Source organism: Pezoporus flaviventris, unplaced genomic scaffold (assembly GCF_033815535.1).
Source record: "Pezoporus flaviventris isolate CSIRO_AGI_PZ_B2104156 unplaced genomic scaffold, CSIRO_AGI_Pfla_v1 ptg000002l, whole genome shotgun sequence".
Lineage (NCBI taxonomy): Eukaryota > Metazoa > Chordata > Aves > Psittaciformes > Psittacidae > Pezoporus > Pezoporus flaviventris.
Window position 1 is genome coordinate 59,076,974 of NW_026892550.1, and position 6,340 is coordinate 59,083,313.

Below are 6,340 nucleotides of genomic sequence, written 5' to 3' on the forward strand. Positions count from 1 at the left end.
AGAAGAAAACATGTTTTTCAGGATAATGAGGCAGATGTTCTGAACTTATATTCTACCTACACAGATTTCCTTAAGCTGTAGTAAGAACAGTGAGCAGTTAGTGCTGAATTCCACAACCCAGCATTTTATGCAAACTCTTCCTTGTGCAGCCTGCCTTGAACAAAAGCAAGAAAAGCAGCCTGGGCAGCTCTTCATCTGCTGTTTGTTTTTAACCTCAAGGCACTCTATGGAACATGTTTTGGTTATGTGTGCAGTTTGAGGCCTGATTTCAAGTAAGCCAATAGAGATAGGTCACAGATGCATTACAGGTGGGACCTCCAGGTTTTTTAGCCTCTCTGCAGGATCTGCTTTTGGCAATGTTTGTGCTGAGGTGAAATACCCATTGCTCAGGTTTTTTTGAACATTTTTCCCAGCTGTGGTGCAGATTGTGGAGATGGTCTTTGAGGCATTCACAGGTTCATTTGATTTTGGAAAAGTTGGCTTAGAAATTAGTGGACATACGGTAGAGAAAGAGGCCTTCCTGGCTCATTGCTATTTTATTGTTGCTGTACAGATGGGAAGGATCTTAACATTTCTCCTCTCCCATCCTCCTCCTCCTATATTTATTATTCTATTTAACACTGGCTCCTCAATTAGTGTACCGGACTCCTTTGTGAGCAGGGTTCATTGTGATCAATTGTCATCAAGGCTAGCATTTAGTACATCCAATCAATGATGTTCTATGTAATGGTTGTGGTATTGACTGATTTTTAATTTTACAGTATGTTGAGCCCTGTTGAACTCTTTTAATATGATAATTGCTTTACTAATCAGTAGTCATGGTCTGTGTGCAATTGCAGATTATTGACATCAGTTAATATCCCCTGATATTCGTATTTGACTATATGAAAGATGCATGTGGTGAAAGATAGATAATATCTACACAGTGGATATTAAATAGAGTAATATTGAGGGAAATACTGCATCTCTGCATATCAGAATTTTAAGAAATAGGTTATTAAGTAATTTAGGAAGGTATATTTATTTTTATATGGCATAGCTATTAAATACTATCTTCTAAGTTTATGCAAACATCTATTAAACAGCTTACTTCATAACTAAATCATAAGCATTCATTTGTTCATATATTATATACTGTGTTTATCAATGGTATAATTGATTTAAACCAAAAAAAATGGTCATCAGATATGGCCATGGGCAGTTTTCTTTACTCATATAATCTATAACTTTACGTACAATATAAGTATGTACACACATTCAATAAAATAAACTGTATATTATACTTCAAATAACCACTTTGTTTGTCATGTTTTTTATTATCATTTTATAACATACACCCACAAGGTATTATAAGGACAGGTATCTATATAAAATGTACATTTATGTTAGATTTGAGTTGAGGCCCATTTCTGTCCAGATGCTGGTTTACACAGTTTTAAGTTACTCTTTGCATGTTGCACCTTCACCCTTTGCATTGTACTTGTGACACAGGCATCTGAAGGGTGCATCAAATGCAGACATTACACTCCAGTCTGCTTCGTACGTCAAGCAGGGACGAGCGGCTCTTGCTGTGGACCAGGAGGTGGCAGCGCTGTATGCTTGGCTAACGCTGCCAGGTGAAATAGAACCTTACTTAATGCCCTTTTGGGAAGTACAGGCTTTAATATCACTTAAGAAAAAAAAAAAAAGAAAATATGAAAAGGTAAGTTGATTTACTGTACATTCAGCATGTTTTGTCCTTCCTTAAAGTACTGGCATGAACAGAAAAGTACAGTATCATTTTAAGTGGTAATTTTGTTATATAGGAAGCTTCAATCAATATGCAGATAATAAAGTTCTGGAGTAAGACATATACACTCTTTTTCTTCACTGTTTCTCCTCTCCAAGCACACTGGAAAGCCAGACTGCCAGGCCTGGTTGTGGTGCGCAGTACGGTGCCATCCTTGTGGTGTGCTCCTTGTATTAATACTGCAGATTCTCATGTCTGCTGGGTTTACTGTAGCATTTTTGCCCTGAAGATGCTGTCTGCATCTCCTCCTGTGCTTGGTGCAAAGATCCGTTCAGATACTCAACCCCCTCCCACATTAACAGAGTGGTGAAGTTTTCTAATTTCTAGGTGATTTGTTGAGTTGAGTGCAGATGCTTTTAAGGTCATGATGGGAAAACCATTGCTAAATTGCCTTCTGGTGCTCCTCTACCACTACAGAACCAATTTCAGTATGCACTTATTTTGTCATATAGATTCCAGCATATTTGGTAACTTGCAGAAACAAGCACAGAGACATCTCACTTTAAAATGTGCAAGTGTATTGCTTGCTGGAAAGGTCTCAAGATCCTGTTTCCAAGACTAATGAGGAGTCTCAGCTGTTATGTTCCAAGTGATAAAATCCTGCTGTAGATGGGAGGCCAAATGACCACACCCCTGTGCTTAGGGTATCCAAATGAAAAGTGCTGGATGCTGAACACCTGGAAAACATTTGCTCCTGGGATTTGTTCGTATGACCATTGCATTAGACCATTCTCTTTCCTCTCCCCACTTCAGCAGTACAGACTCCGTCTCTCACCGAGTCACCCCAGCACAAGCACCTCTAAGACACCCAAGGCTGTGTGGGGCATTTGTTCAGTTTCTAAGGCCTGCAGCTGCCTCCACTGCAGCGTATTTCCTGCTAGCTGTTTTAGCTTGAATACTGTTTGTTTCCACTTGCTTCCATTAATGTCCTTCATGCGTGTTCACATTTTCCCTCTCATTGTAAGGAGAAAGTAAGCTCAGGTCTTTTAAGAGGGTTTTAATTGTAGCTGTATTGTTGAACTCCTAGAAACCTAGATTTCTAAATCATGGAAGTTATTTTTTTTGAGATGGGGCATGGCTGGGTGCTGTGTTTATGAAGTGCACAGTGCTTATGAGTCTTTGTCTTTCCTGGATAGAGCCCACAAGACTGCAGCTCCGTCAATCCACACTGCTAGGCTTAAAGGGTCTGTGGAAGTCAGGCTCCCTGCACTCATTTTCAGTGTAGTAACAACTAGAGGTCCATGACAGCAGAAGGTGAAATTCCACTTAAGCTCCTAGATACAAAGTGAAGCTGAAAACATCTGACTCCTTGTATAAAGGGTATCAATTCTTACAGGAGTTATAGCAAATGCAATGGTAGAGAGAAAGCATGACCTGCCTGCAGCCCAAAGACAGATGAGAGTGCAGAATTCCCCCAAGTGGTTTGCTGGCTACCTGCCATGCCTCAACAGCAGAAGATAAAAGGGAGTACTAGGATAACTACCCTGACCCTATTTATTTCCAATAAAATACAGATATTTACATAAGATGAAACTGTTTTATATGCTGAAGCTGCCTGGCTCCAGTGACAGGAGACAAATGAAAAGCCGTTTTTTTATTAGATCTGACCTACTAGAAGCCAATAACATGTACATTAACTTAGCAAAGGGAGAATGACTGCCACATGAGGTGACACTGTCCAGGCTCTCTTTCCAAGTCAGTTCAACAAGATTTCCCTCATCTTGGAGACCAGGTTTGCAGTGCTCCATACTGCCAAAACTTGGTAGCCTCTGATAAGTAGGCAGGATAACATAAGTGTAGCCAAAGGAACATAAAAATAAATCATTCAGAAAAGCAGTGTGGTAAGACTGATGAGAATTTCACACATGCTTTTTCTCAGTCTTTGATTCAATCCAAACCTCTGTTAAAATCATGCATTACATTATATAGCTGTGCATGTTAAGGCAATAAATGTAAATGCATTCTTACAACAGACATAAAAATATAGTATTACTAGTGTTCATAGAACAAAACTTAAGAATCTTGATAACTTTTCATGAAGATAAAAAACAAACCAAACCTTTTTTGATCCATTTGGAGCATGTGATTTAGATAAACTTGTAGCATATAATTTTAACTGAAGCTTTTTTTGCACGCACTGTACTTTGTGAAATAAATTGAAAATAAAGATATATTAAAATGTTTTCTTCCAAGTTTATCAACTCTGATATATTCTCATGGGGTGTTTCTTTCTCATGGCTTGCCTGTTTTACTGGAGAATACTCCACTAGAAAGCATGACTACATGTAGCCTTTGTACAGAAAATGGCCTTCAAAAAATGAAAGCACAGAAAATTGTTAGATCTAGCATTTTTTCTGTCTTCAGTGAACTCACGTTGTCTTACCTGTGATGAAAGTATGGTCCTAGTACTTGAAAGAAAAACATTCTTTTTTAGGAAAACAGGCTAACTGGTAAAAGTTTGGCAGAGAAATTGCGTGTTCTTGCAGGCTACAGCACAAGCAAACAAAATGTAATGATGAAATTAATTCAAAACTAATTTATCAGTAGATAGGTGATCAGTGTTTTATGACAGTTATATCTTTTTAGATGATAAAGGCCACTTGGCAAAGAAAGCAAGCTCTTTGGTTGTTATTTTTTAAGTCAGCCAACAGTTTTTGCAGTTACCAGCTACTCTTTGATGGGAGCGCAAGACAGGTGCAAAAGATGAACTTTAGCATGTTCACAATAAGACTTTGCCTGTAGGTCTATCACTAGGAGGAAGCTGTCAGGTTAGCAGACATGTTTTCTCCCTGAGGTCCCAGACAGAGAAGATGGCTTTTCAAGGAACTCAAGAACAGAATTGATTTTTTTTCCTATTTAGCATTAATGGCTTTGTGAATTATTCATGCAAGTGTGAAGGGAAAACAGGGATGCAATAAGCCAAGAGTTTCTGTTTACATGTAAGTCTTGCCTCTGTCCTGCTTCTGTTCAGCTGATACAGAATGGCTGCCTCCTGTTAAAATACCTTTTTGCTAGTGTTTTTTCCCCACTGGTGTATAATGCCAGCAGAGATCAAAACAATCACCTTCTACTCTAAACACAAATGTTGCTAGGGACTGCTCATTTACTACTGTTTGTTCATGCAGCCTGTGGACAGTGGCAGTAGGTCCACTAGCCAGGCTATTGCAGCAGAAAAGCAATGCCTTAATTCCATTATGGCGTTATGAGATGTTCAGAATTTTCCTTTGATGCTTTGTGGACACTAGTGGATTTCAGCCTTCTGAGACTCAGGAATTTGCCATATGCCACCAATTTTGACATGCAAAATGCCACCATGCTGAGTCAAGACTTTTCTACATTTTACTAAAGCAGAGGTTAACAAGTACGTGGACCAAGTCAAACAAATTCTTTCTTTTTAGTTTTCAAGATTTTGCAGCAAACACAAAAAGCTTTGCCTTGCCAGGATTATCTGTATTGTAATTCTTCCTTCAGGTGTCAATTTTAGATGAAGATATTGAAACATAATGGAGATATCTGTATAGCACGTTACTGTATTGTTTTCCTCAGCAGCAAAACAGCATCCACTGTTGCTGCCTGGGCTACATCTGTCCTTTGGGTGGAGACCTCTGCTCCTTTCTGCCAGGTAAAACCAAACAAACCAAGCCTTTGGCCTCTGCTATTTGCACCTCAAATGAAAATTCATGAGCAAGAAGTAAATGCCCTGTATCTTCCTGCTTGTGAAGCAACAGAAAAAGTACAAATTTAAAATAAGCCAAACAAGTGTGTATGCATTGTGAATAACACACAGTTTGGAAAGTAATGATTTTTTGATTTGTTTCTATTCCAGGATTTGGACACTCATAATTGACTTGGATCCACACATCCTTGCAATATTTGAAAACCACTGTAGTACAGCTCTTTGGTGTAGACATTACAATGTGTATGGCACAGAGAGGGTGCTGCCTTTAGTCCTAACTGGGCCTTTTAAGCATGATCATAACTAAACAGTTAGAGGGATGAAAACACTGAACTGCTGGCTGGAAGTGCGAGAGCTAGCTGGAAGGTTGTTTCTGCAGTTGTGCCCAGAGGCTTCATCAGGGGTTATCCTATCTCTGCCTCAGAGAAATTATCTAACTAGATGAAGCAGAGAGTGGGAGGAGAGGTGAGAGCCTGAGAGCAGGGAAGACTTGTCCAAGATGACAGAGTGCCAGAGCCAAAAATAGGAGCCAGAATGCAAGGGCCTTGTCCATATGACTGCCCTAGAAATAGTTCTTAAGTCCTTGGAGTCTAGTTCAGGTTTTTCCTTGGATCCTAAGCACTTGGCTCTTAGATATATTTCTGACCTCTCAAATATGGACAGGGAAATCAAATGTCCCTTTTTTAGAAAACCCCTATGAAAGATGCATGTGGTCACTAGGTTAAGTCCTTTTCCCCGGGGGATAATGTTCCTCCTTTCCGACAGGATGCTTCAGCAAGGATGCCATCTTCAGCCTCTTTCTGCTAACACCACTTTTTGTGTCACACCAAGTGCTATACGACTGCCATGTACAGGCCTGGGCAGATAATCCCTCC